Raw genomic sequence first — 14328 nt, forward strand, 5'->3', positions numbered from 1 at the left:
TATATATATATATATATATATATATATATATATATATATATATATATATATATATATATACATACATACATATAGCCGAGGATGAGGTGAAGGCGAAATACCTCTATTGCATATATTGGTTCAGAGAGAAAGAGAGAAAGAGAGAGAGAGAGAGAGAGAGAGAGACAGAAAGAGCGAGAGAGAGAGAGAGAGAGAGAGAGAGAGAGAGAGAGAGAGAGAGAGAGAGAGAGAGAGAGAGAGAGAGAGAGAGAGAGAGAGAGAGAGAGAGACAGACAGACAGACAGACAGACAGACAGAAAATAAGTAGATAATTTTCACCATCATATCCATAAACACAAAAATAAGTACACAAATGTGGAAAGCAAATATTGAACTAATTCATACGAATAAAACTAGCGCGAGAAGCCACAGCAAGTGCGGCCAAAATGCTTTAGAAAAGATCATGAAAAGGGTAGACTTTATCCCTCTCAACTCCTTAAGATGTTGTCACTCCCTTTCTGTGCGGTGGCTTTTCTGGTTAATGATGTGTAGTCTAGTACATATTGCCTATGTATACTGAACTTTTCTGGTTAATGATGTGTAGTCTAGTACATATTGCCTATGTATACTGAACTTTTCTGGTTAATGATGTGTAGTCTAGTACATATTGCCTATGTATACTGAACTTTTCTGGTTAATGATGTGTAGTCTAGTACATATTGCCTATGTATACTGAACTTTTTTACTAGACTGGTGTACTCACCTAGTTGTGCTTGCGGGAGTTGAGTTCTGGCTCTTTGGTCCCGCCTCTCAACTGGTGTACAGGTTCCTGAGCCTATTGGGCTCTATCACATCTACATTTGAAGCTGTGTATGGACTCAGCCTCCACCACATCACTGCCTAATGCATTCCATCTGTTAACTAACCTGACACTGAAAAAGTTCTTTCTAACGTCCCTGTGGCTCATTTGGGTACTCAGTTTCCACCTGTGTCCCCTTGTTCGCGTACCACCCGTGTTAAACAGTTTATGTTTATCCACCCTGTCAATTCCTTTGAGAATTTTGTAGGTTGTGATCATGTCTTTCCTTACTTCTCTGTCTTTCAGTGTCGTGAGGTTCAGTTCCAGTAATCTTTCCTCTTGGCTCATTCCTCTCAGCTCGGGGACTAGGATGGTGGCATATTTCTGAACCTTTCGTGTGTGTGTGTGTGTATCCCGTTGTTCTGTAGGTATTCCGTGTGAACATTTCGTCTATTTCCACTCTGTCAATCCCCTAAAGTATTTTGTACGCTGCTATCATATCTCCCCGCTCCCTCCTTTTTGCAAGCTTCGAGGTTCAGTTCCTTCAGTCGCTCTTCATATCCCATCCTTCGCAACTCCAAAACGAACCTCGTCGCAATTTTTATCTTTTCCAGTTTCCTAAAGTGTGGGGACTCCATGATGGGGCTGCATTCTCTAAGACTGGTCTCACGTAGGCAGTGTAAAGCGCCCTGAATGCCTCCTTACTTAGCTTTCTGAATAACGTTCCAGCTTTTGCTAGCGTAGAGTACGCTGCTGTCGATATCCTATTTATTTATATCTCCGGAGTTAGATTAGGTGTTACGTCCACTCCCAGGTCTCTTTTTCGAGTCGTCACAGGAAGGTAGTTTCCCCTCATTGTGTACTGTCCCTTTGGTCTCCTGTCACTTAGTCCCATTTCCATAACTTTACATTTGCTCGTGTTGAACTCTAGTAGCCATTTCTCTAAGCATCTCTGCAACCTGTTCAAGTCCTCTTGGAGGATCCTACAATCCTCATCTGTCACAACTCTTCTCATCAACTTTGCGTCATCCGTGAACATCGACATGTAGGATTCTACTCCTGTAAACATGTCGTTAACATATATTAGAAATAGAATTGGTCCCAGCACCGATCCTTGAGGTACTCCACTTGTTACTGTTCGCCAGTCCGACTTCTCGCCCATTACCGTAACTCTCTGGCTCCTTCCTGTTAGGTAGTTCCTTATCCATGCTAGGACCTTTCCCCCACCTCCGCCTGTGTGTGTGTGTGTGTGTGCGTGCATATAAATGTATATATTTGAGTGTGTGCGTGCATAGAAATGCACGCAAACACCTGTATGTTTGAGTGTATGTACGTGCATATGAATGTGTGTGCTTGAGTGTATGTACGTGCATATAAATGTGTGTTTGTGTGCGTGCATTTATATGCGTGTATGAGTGCGCGTTCGTGTTCCCGCACGTGTGTGCGCGTACATAATATTTTTTTTTGCTAGCGTGTATACGGGTATCAGTGCACGCGCGCGCGCGTGTGGGTATCGATTAAACGAGCTAATCTACGTAGATTATCAACATGTATGACTGGAAGACCAGCCCCCAAAACAGAAGACGAAATAGAAAATGGGAAATTGGAGGGGGAGCGAGAGTTGGCAATGTAATCAGAAAGGGAAAGGGAGGGGTAATGGGGGGTCCTTAGGGGGGGAATATGGGGGTCGAAGAAGGGGAAAGGGGGCAGTGTCGTGTTACAAGTGCATGTCGTCACCTGATTACTCACTCGTTAATCCTGGGACTAAAGACGGCAATTCATGTCACGTGGTTCTTGATCCTCCTGGGTTCCGTAATTTGGGGGACACTAAAATTTTTTGGCAAATATCTTCGGTCTATTTTCATTGTGCTTCGTATAACCCGGTTCTGAACCGTGTTCGATGAACCGGTAACTAGCGAGACGCTATTCGGTTTCTATATTTTTGTTCGGTTTAATTACTCGCTGGCAACTCTATACTGTGTCGGCTGATTTTTGTTTACATGTGTTGAGAGATCAGCTGATCAGTGTTTACATTGGTGAAAATAGTTCTGAAAGAGGGAGTTGGGTTGAAATGGGTGATGTGGGTAGATGTAGATGTAGATTTGGAGGGTGGCGGATGTGGGTGGGAGAGACGGGTGACATGAATGATGGGTGAGGGGTGAGAGATAGGGGGAAGAGATGGGAACATTCATCCATATTTCATCCATATTTCATTACCAGTATTTCATAGGTCCGTATGACTAGGAATCTTTACCTCTGAGACCCATCTGGGTAAGGTACAGTCACCTTCGTTAATCATCTCTCTCACCCTCGCTAGCTCTCACTCTCACTCTCGCTAGCTCTCACTTTCACTCTCGCTAGCTCTCACTTTCACACTCTCGCTAGCTCTCACTCTCACTCTCGCTAAAGGGGCATTTGAATGGTTTTGGATCCAAATATGCAATAAATGAAAACTGGTTCGATTTCAATCAAACTTTTTTGACGAGTTGTATATGAAAAAGAGTTTCATCTGGTCCAAGTCTCAGCATCTAAGCCTAAATAGGAAGGGAGAAAAAAAATAGTGAAGTACGTGTCAAAAATTTTCCAAAATGGTCAAAAACGATTATCAATCAAAGGTGTCAACTGATATCATATCTATGACTCTCAGCTATCACAATAGCATATATTAAAAACAAATTATAATTATTTTTATTTAAAAAAAATAGTTAAAAAAAAATGTTTTGCCTTGTTTTTTTTAATTTTATCTCTCTTGTTTATCGGGCGATTAGCATGAACTTACACACCTGACTGCACGTAAGCCTATCTGTAAGGGTGCCAATTTTGGAGGAAATTGGTTAATGTCAACCTCAAGCCACAGATGGCAGCACCTTTGGAGGAAATTGGTAATGTCAACCTCAAGTCACAGATGGCAGCACCTTTGGAGGAAATTGGTTAATGTCAACCTCAAGTCACAGATGGCAGCACCTGAGACTTTATTTTTTCTCATTTATTTTCAAGTAACATAAACGTTCAAATTTCTCTTTAATTTTTTATTATATTTACATGAAGCTTACACCTTATATGTAAAGTTTATGTCTCTAAAATCTTAAGAAAGCGTTTTTTTTCCTATGTTCATTTATTGATTTTATAAATAGCAATAAACATGATATATTTGCATAATTTTGGGGGGGGAACTTTGACTATTTGTATTAGGGAAAATTAAAGATATTTTGGAAAATCCCCAACTTGAGATTCTTTATTATATGCTAATGTGTCAGAAAAGTGTCATAGAATGATTATATCTGAAAGGTGTGCTTGTAATTTTAAGCTTTAAAATATGTAAAATTTGTTGAAAAAAAAATTAAAAATCTCCTTTTCTATTTAGGCTGCAGTACTGAAACTTGGAACAATTTCAGCCCTTTTCATATACAACTAGTCAGAAAATATTGGTTGATATTGAACAACTTTTCCAAAACCCCTCAAATGCCCCTAACCTTCACTCTCACTAACCCTCACTCTCACTAACCCTCGCTCTCACTAACCCTCCACTCTCACTTTCGCTAACCTCTCGCTTACTCTCATTCTCGCCAATATTCACTCTCACTTTCCTACCTTTAGTTAATCTCACCTTCACTCTCACTCATCATCATTCTTCCTCATCATTACTCTCATTCACTCTCACTCAACCTTCAACTTTCACTAATACATCTCCACTATCCCTCACCCCACATAGTAACACACCCTCACTATCACTCTCCTACTCACTCTCACTATCATATTCCACCTCTCACCATCAGATTCACACCCTCACGCAATGTTCCTCACCATCGCCAGAGCTTCATTCGTGTAATATCATATAAACATTAGCAAGGGAATCCCAACCAATCACTTTCAGCTCTCAACATCAAATTACTTTTGAACCAAAAATGAGAATAACACTTTTTTCTGTAATGAGAAACATGAGGAAATGACATCTGTCTTTCTACAGGTAAATACGCTGATGTATCTACAGGGGTCAACCGTGCGATTTCATACGCTTTTGGCGTCAGCTGATTTTTGTTTACATGTGTTGAGAGATCAGCTGATCAGCTGTTTACATTCGTGAAAAGAATTCTGAATAATTTTAATCGGTGGTTTAGGTTCGCACGGGTTATAGGGAAGGCCAAATCACTTATATCCCCTGCACCGCTCCTGTGCCAGGTAAGTTACGGGCTCACCATAGCCCGTGCTACTTGGAACTTGTTCCGAGTAGCTGAATCTATAACAACAACAACACTTATATCTGACACTTGACAGATGGTGAGAAAGAAGCGGTCAAGAGCTTTTTCCCCACATTTTGAAAAGCGTCAAAATGGTTTTTGAAGTGGTTTTCGCCTCACCAGAAGCGGTTTGAGCCCGGAGGTAACCCCAGGTAAACCTGTCAAGATGGATATACGTTAATCCATAGGTCAAAATCCCGATGTATTACGAGTATGAGGGAGAGGTCAAGCTCTTGGGTTCAAGAGTACTAGTAATTCCTTGGTCCCTGTAGTGTTGTAAAGGAAGGGGAAGGTTAGGTTAGGTCGTGACAAATGTTTTAATGGCATTCATGTGTGTGTTATCTGTGTGTTTGTTAATCCTACAACATTGGTACACCTGTAATTAAGTCTATACAACATTGGTACACCTGTAATTTAGCCCATACAAACATTGGTACACCTGTAATTAAGTCTATTGTAACACGGGAGGGTTTCTCTACTTCTCTTTCCTTCTATTCCCCCTCTACCCGTATTCTTACTTTTATTCTCTACCAAGGGACTCCAAAACTTTACCAAAGCCAACTCCACGCCACGTGGTCCTAAGACGATTGACCGACTTAGGATTCTACACCCAGTATGACGTGACCTAGGCTTCGAGCAAAACCCTAGAGTCGCCTCCGCCGCAGTAGTGGGATTGATGACTACGACGTGCAATTTTCATTTTTTTCCATGCACGTCGTAGCTTCAGGGGTTTTTGATAGCTACGACGTGCAATTTTTCATTTTTTCCAAAGCACGTCGTAGCTTCAGGGGTTTTTTGATTGACTACGACGTGGACAATTTTCATTTTTTTCCAATGCACGTCGTAGGCCTTTCAGGGGTTTTTGATAGCTACGACGTGCAATTTTCATTATTTTCCAAAGCACGTCGTAGCTTCAGGGGTTTTTTGATAGCTACGACGTGCAATTTTCATTTTTTCCAAAGCACGTCGTAGCTTCAGGGGTTTTTGATAGCTACGACCGGCTTTTTTTCATTTTTTTCCAAAGCCTGTCGTAGCTTCAGGGGTTTGTGATAGCTACGACCGGCTTTTTTTCCATTTTTTTCCAAAGCCGGTCGTAGCTTCAGGGGTTTTTCCTGTTTTTTTCCCTATGTCGGTCGTTAGCATCTGGGGTTTTTCCTGTTTTTTTCCCTATGTCTGTCGTAGCTTCAGGGGTTTTTCTGAATTTTTTTGTTCCTATGCCGGTCGTAAGCATCATAGTTTTTGTTCCTAGGGATTAAAAAGCTGGTCCCTGGCATCCCCAAATTTCGTTTGCTTAGTGACCCTGCACAGACATTGCTAATGGTCAATGACGTCACCAGGTAGCCGATCAGCATTCCTGCACCGGCATGTTCGAGGAGATTAAAAAGCCTGTCGTAGCATCATGGGTTTTGCGATACAACAGTATCCTTGAAACCTAATATAAAATACCATCATCCCTAGTCTATTTTTAATTTCATATTTACTTCCAACCATCACCCATTACATTTATCAAAGGGGATCATGCATGTGAGGGAAGAACATAACTTCAGCACTGCAAGAAGTGTTGTGTGTATTTTCAAGTTCGTCCCCTGCTGCCTGTATTTACCCAGGTCTTTTTCCTAAATATAAAACTTATCCAATTCATTCCTATTCTGTTTCATGTCCATACGTATAATAGGTTATAAATATTCTCCTTTAGTATGACCATTCAGTCACACCTCTATCATGTCACCCCTATTTCTTCTTCTTCGTCATCGTTCTAGAGAATGTAATTTGAGCTATGACAATCTTTCTTGAAGGATCGTTTATTATGCATAGGGCAAAAAACAGTAACCCTGAAACCTAATGTAAAATACCATCAACCCTAGACTATTTTAAATTTCCTATTTACTTCCAACCATCGGTCATTGCATGAAACAAAAGGGGAGCACCACTGCAAGAAGTTATTTGTGTATTTTTCTAGTTCTTCCCCTGTTACCTATATTCACCCAGGTCGTTTTCCTAAATATATAACTTATCCAATTCATTCCTGTTCTGTTTCATGTTGATACATATAATGGGTCATTAATATTCCCCTTTACTATCATTCACAGCTCTATCATGTCACCTCTATTTCTTTGCCTTTCTAGAGAAAGTAATTTAAAGCTTTGTCAATCTTTCTTCAGAAATTGCTTATTGAGCATAGGGCAAAATAAAAATGAAAACTTACTATCTTTCATTTGTATGAAAACAGTCCCCTGCCAGGCGTAGTGACTTCAATGCGATTTCAGTACTAATCCAATATTACTGTATAAACTAACAGTACCCTGCCAGGCATGGAGACTTCAATGCGATTTCAGTACTAATCCAACATTACTGTATAAACTAACAGTCCCCTGCCAGGCATGGTGACTTCAATGAAAAGCAAGCCTCTCATGTTTTGAAATAAAGCCTTCGTTTCTGACGTCATCATCCCTAATGTGGCGCGAGGCGCGCTAAATGCGGATCCCAGGAGGTTCACACATAAGTGTGAACTCTTAATCAGGCTTAATACCTCACCTATACTCTATGCTTCATCAGAGTTGATATTCAGCTACAATAGCTCGTATTTTCGCTCATTACTTATATTTTCTGTTATTCATAAACCCGGTCAAACCTTCCTAACCTAACCTAACCTAACATATTATTTATAACAAACAAATACATTCTACAGAACAGTTATTGTTCTTGTTTAGTGACATCGTGAAAAGCGAGCTCAGGTATAGGGACAATGTATTGATAGTCATTAGCATATAGGTGTGAAGGTATTACAGTACCTTACTGGTCAACTATGTATGACGTCACCAGACAACCAATGCGACCTTTGGCGTCCTACTGGCATGTGTATTTGATGTTATTATTCAAAAATGACTAGACTAACCATCCCCACCTAACCTAATCAGAGGTTTAAGAATATACATTGTATAGGTTTCTATTATTTTATTAGTAATAAAAGTTTACATACATTCTACAGACCAGTTATTGTTGTTGTTTAGTGACATCGTGAAAAGCGAACTCAGGTATAGGGATAAGGTATTTCTGGTCATTAGCATATAGGTGTAAAGGTACCTTACTGGTCCACTATGTATGACGTCACCAGACAACCAATGCGACCTTTGGCGTCCTACTGGCATGAGTATTTAATGTTATTATTCAAAAATGACTAGACTAACCATCCCCACCTAACCTAATCAGAGGTTAAGAACATACATTTTAGTCATCCACAACTGTAATCATTATTCAGTGATAAGTTCAAAAGTATAACAGAAGCCCAAATGTCGTACTGCAATTTAAGCAGAATCGTACATCTGGCAGCATAGCAGGTGAGCTGAACATAAGAATAAAGGTAACTGCAGAGGTCCTATTGGCCCATACGAGGCAGCTCCTATATATTTCCACCCATCTCATTCATGTCCACCCTATCTTAAAACAACCAAGGGATCCCACTTAAAGTATTAGTTTACAATAATAGTTTTAATAAATAGCTCTTATTCTAGTTTTATACACAACAGCAATTATGAAACCCTATAGCTAGATATTCTACTATAATCCACAAGTAGTTACCACACATCTGGCAGTACAGCGGATTAGTGGCTGTGTTCATAGGCTAGTCAACTGTCCTCACATCCATCAAATAGATATCCAAATGTCGCACCTCAATTCATCCATCTAGCAACTCAGCTGGATGTTAGCCACTATATTCATAGGCTAATCATTTCTACACCTCAAAAAATCCTAGTCTTGCTACTCAAATCAGCTAACTTGTTTCTAAACCAACACTCGCAAAACAATCATGCATACCTACACATACTTCAAAACCTATGCATTCATAGAGAATAGCCTAGTTTTTTGCCACCATTTCCCCATTAATCAGATGTAATTTATGCCATACACACAGAAAATACATCATTTACACACCAAATATGCCATTTATGCATAAAATATATTATTTACACTCAAAATATACCATCACATAAAAATATGAGATTTTCATACAAAATGTCAGTTGCAAACAAAAATATACCATTTACACAATATTGCATGTACACTCAGAGTATGACATTTACACAAAGTACGGTATTTTGCACAAATATATCAAAATGCTTATGCATTTAGACAATCAAAAATGCGCTTTCACTAAAATTATACAATTTCACAAACGTAATTTTCACAAATTACCCACACATTGTCTCATAAACCAAAATACACTTACACTATGAAGATCTATTTTATCAAATTACAGAGCTTACACAAAATACACAATTTTCACACACAAATACAGTTGCACCAGTTCCACTTCAACAAATTAAAAACACAACTTGCATAAATGCACTATTATCACAAAAATTATTATAAAACATGGACGATTATTACACAGTTTGTGTAATTATTTTACATCTTTGCACAATTAATACAAGAAAACTTGCTATATAATTACTCAACTTGCACAATGACAATCAATACGCAAAGGTATAAATAAACAATTCGTCCATATGCAATTACACAACATGCGCAATTAATACACAACTTATACAATATTACACATCTTTCATAATTATTACACACAACTTGCACAAATGCATATCTAGCACAAATACGTGCAATACATAACTACCCCAAATATGAAAATACACAACTAGCATAAATACACGATTTACACAAATACAATTGCAATATTTACACAACTAGCTCAAAAATATAATACACAACTTGCCAAAATATGAACAATACATAACTAGCACATATTCATTAAATACACAACTAAGCAATTTCCGCAAATACACATACAAAAACATATACAATTAATACAGACAACTTGCACAAAACAATACACAATTTATAGAAATATAATCAATACATAATTTCAATAATCATACAACATATGCAAAATACATAATCTGCACAATTAATACACAAGTATATTAATTGTGCTATATATGTACAAACACAACCAACTGGGTCAAACAATACACAATTTGCATAATATTTTTCTGGGTATATTTAGGACATTAATTATAATATGCTGAGTTTAACCAACTCCCCAAAAGTCAGAATTTCACATATAAAAATGTTTCTTATAACTTCCAATGAGCTCAATATATAAAACATTCTTTTTCCATTAAGATATCAACATTATTAGTGCTAAACTATTCATCTAACATATGTCCACTGTTTTTATGTCTTATTAATACCTTCCTTGTTACATTCTCTCCAATCAGACCACCATATTTATGTATTTATTCAAACCATCTAACAGACTTATTTGTTCTAGCCTTAGTTATGTTAGGGCAGGTGGGGTTAGGTGGAGTCAGTATTTTCTATGATAATTTTAGACAAATTTGCTATATCTTATCAAAATGCATCCTGTTAAAACTTAAATTCATCTAAATCTATCAAAAATATACTTATACTACGCAATTTGACTAAATTCTACCTAGCTAAACTTACTAAATATGAGCATCCCATATCCTCACATACAAGCCTATGTCGCCTCTGTCCATACATTATATGAGTCTGTCATATAGCACGAACCCCAAATAGGAAAATTTACACTATTTCATAAACATACTAGTTCATTACCCTAAGATATTATATATGTCCTTCCCTACACGACCTCACCAAACCTGACCTAGCATATCCAACCTGGATTTGGTAAAAGTTGGCGAATGTATGCTATGCCACCTAAATTTCACCAAATTTAAGGCAATTTCCACCAACTATACCCAAATGTTGTGTATCATAGCATCGCCAAAGCCCATTTTCACCTATTCCATACTATCCTACACAACCTCACCTAACCTGACCTAGCATATCCAAACCTGGATTTGGTTAAAGTCGACGAAATTCATGCTATGCCACCTAAATTTGACCAAATATACCCAAATTGTTCATATCACAGCACTGCCAAAGCCATTTTTACCTACATTTTCTCCTATTCCATCCTACCCTACGCAACCTTACCTAACCTATCCTAGCATATCCAAACCCAGATTTGGTTAAAGTCGGCGAAATTTAAGCTATCCCACCTAAATTCTAACTAATTTAAGGCAATTCCCACCAAATATATCCAAATGTTCTGTATCACAGCACTGCCAAAGCCCATTTTTACCTACATTTTCTCCTATACCATCCTACCCTACGCAACCTCACCTAACCTATCCTAGCATATCCAAACCTAGATTTGGTTAAAGTAGGCGAAATTTAAGTTATCCCATATAAATTTGACCTAATTTAAGACAATTTCCACCAAATATACCCAAAAATGTTTTGGAACATAGCACGGCCAAAGCTCATTTAGCTGAGTTTTCACCTATTCCAACCTGCCCTAGACAACCCTACCCATCCTCTCCTGGCATATCCAAAGTCAGATTTGATTATAGTTGGCGAAATTTATGCCTTTCCAACCTAAATTTTACCTAATTTAAGCCAATTTCCACCGAATATACCCAAATGTTTTGTATCTTAGCATGGTCAAAGTTCATTTCACCCAAGTTTTTCACCTATTCCATCTTACCTTACACAGCCTTACCTAACCTGACCTAGCATATCCCAAGCTAGATTTGATTAGAGTTCGTGAAATTTATGCTTACTGACCTAAATTCAACCTAATTTAAGACAATTTCTACCAATATACCCAAAATGATTTGTTACATAGCTCAGCCAAAGACCATTTTACCCGAGTTTTCACATATTCCAACCTACCCTACATAGCCTTACCTATCCCTGACCTAGCAGATTTGATTAAAGTTGGGGAAATGTAAGCTATTGCCATCAAATTGGAGACAATTTTCCACCAAATATGCCTAAATGTTGTGTATCATAGCACAGCCAAAAACCCATTTTACCCACATTTTCATCCATTCCATCTGAACCTGGACCTAGCCTCTGATACTACATATACTCAGAGAAGTGATGTTTTTTGGATATGTACCTAAATGCCCGTGCCTAACCTGCAAGAGTCTTGGAGCTTTGTTGAATATTTTACCTATTTTTCTTCAAAAAAACTTAAGTTTTGGATATGAACCTATCCGCACTGTGCCTAACCTGCTAGGATCTTTGTTGAACATTGTAACCATATACACAGAAAAGTGATGTTTTGGATATGGACCTAACAGACCCTCTCCTTTAAAACTTGGAACTGTGTTCAATATTGTAGATATAGTGTTGGGTGTGTGTTTTGTTTTTACACAGCAACCCAACCGTCCTGGACCTAACCTCCCTTCATCTAACTTCAAATTTATCGTAAATATGGAAGGAACGTGTTGTTTGTGCATCAACCCAACCGTCCTTGACCTAACCTCCATTTATCAAACTTCAAAATTTATCATAAATATGGGAGGACCGTGTTATTTGTGCATCAACCCAGCCGTCCTGGGCCTAACCTCCCTTTATCTAACTTCAAATTTATTGTATTTATGGGAAGAAGGTGTTGTTCATGCATCAACCCAACCTCCCTGGACCTAACCTCTGATACACGAATCTTGGTTCAACATTGCATCATACTCGTAGCATATTTTTTTTCACATAATTCAACCATCCTCAACCTAACCTCTTTTACCTGGGGGAGGGAGGTTAATGGAAAATATGATAATAATGGGAATTTTCTCTACATCAGTTCAACTTAACCATCCTTAACCTAACCTTAGTAGAAAGGGATATAACTCACCAAAACTATTTAATTACCATTTTACCTATATTTTCCTTATCCTAACCCCATAACCAGAGGGTTTAGACCCCCCCCTTTACCTCGAAATTATACTATATATTTAAGGTAGGAATATATTTTCGCACATAAACCTATCATTCCCTAATTTAGCCCTGTACTCTAATTTCGAGGTAAAGGGGGGTCTAAACCCTCTGGTTATGGGTTAGGATAAGGAAAATAAGGTAAATGGTAATTAAATAGTTTTGGTGAGTTATATCCCTTTCCTAACTAAGGTTAGGTTAAGGATGGTTAAGTTGAACTGATGTAGAGAAAATTCCCATTATTATCATATTTTCCATTAACCTCCCTCCCCCAGGTAAAAGAGGTTAGGTTGAGGATGGTTGAATTATGTGAAAAAAAATATGCTACGAGTATGATGCAATGTTGAACCAAGATTCGTGTATCAGAGGTTAGGTCCAGGGAGGTTGGGTTGATGCATGAACAACACCTTCTTCCCATAAATACAATAAATTTGAAGTTAGATAAAGGGAGGTTAGGCCCAGGACGGCTGGGTTGATGCACAAATAACACGGTCCTCCCATATTTATGATAAATTTGAAGTTTGATAAATGGAGGTTAGGTCAAGGACGGTTGGGTTGATGCACAAACAACACGTTCCTTCCATATTTACGATAAATTTGAAGTTAGATGAAGGGAGGTTAGGTCCAGGACGGTTGGGTTGCTGTGTAAAAACAAAACACATACCCAACACTATATCTACAATATTGAACACAGTTCCAAGTTTTTAAAGGAGAGGGTCTGTTAGGTCCATATCCAAAACATCACTTTTCTGTGAATATGGTTACAATGTTCAACAAAGATCCTAGCAGGTTAGGCACAGTGCGGATAGGTTCATATCCAAAACTTAAGTTTTTTGAAGAAAAATAGGTAAAATATTCAACAAAGCTCCAAGACTCTTGCAGGTTAGGCACGGGCATTTAGGTACATATCCAAAAAACATCACTTCTCTGAGTATATGTAGTATCAGAGGCTAGGTCCAGGTTCAGATGGAATGGATGAAAATGTGGGTAAAATGGGTTTTTGGCTGTGCTATGATACACAACATTTAGGCATATTTGGTGGAAATTGTCTCCAATTTGATGGCAATAGCTTACATTTCCCCAACTTTAATCAAATCTGCTAGGTCAGGGATAGGTAAGGCTATGTAGGGTAGGTTGGAATATGTGAAAACTCGGGTAAAATGGTCTTTGGCTGAGCTATGTAACAAATCATTTTGGGTATATTGGTAGAAATTGTCTTAAATTAGGTTGAATTTAGGTCAGTAAGCATAAATTTCACGAACTCTAATCAAATCTAGCTTGGGATATGCTAGGTCAGGTTAGGTAAGGCTGTGTAAGGTAAGATGGCATAGGTGAAAAACTTGGTGAAATGAACTTTGACCATGCTAAGATACAAAACATTTGGGTATATTCGGTGGAAATTGGCTTAAATTAGGTAAAATTTAGGTTGGAAAGGCATAAATTTCGCCAACTATAATCAAATCTGACTTTGGATATGCCAGGAGAGGATGGGTAGGGTTGTCTAGGGCAGGTTGGAATAGGTGAAAACTCAGCTAAATGAGCTTTGGCCGT

This window comes from Procambarus clarkii, chromosome 35 (assembly GCF_040958095.1).
Source record: "Procambarus clarkii isolate CNS0578487 chromosome 35, FALCON_Pclarkii_2.0, whole genome shotgun sequence".
Taxonomy (NCBI): Eukaryota; Metazoa; Arthropoda; class Malacostraca; order Decapoda; family Cambaridae; genus Procambarus; species Procambarus clarkii.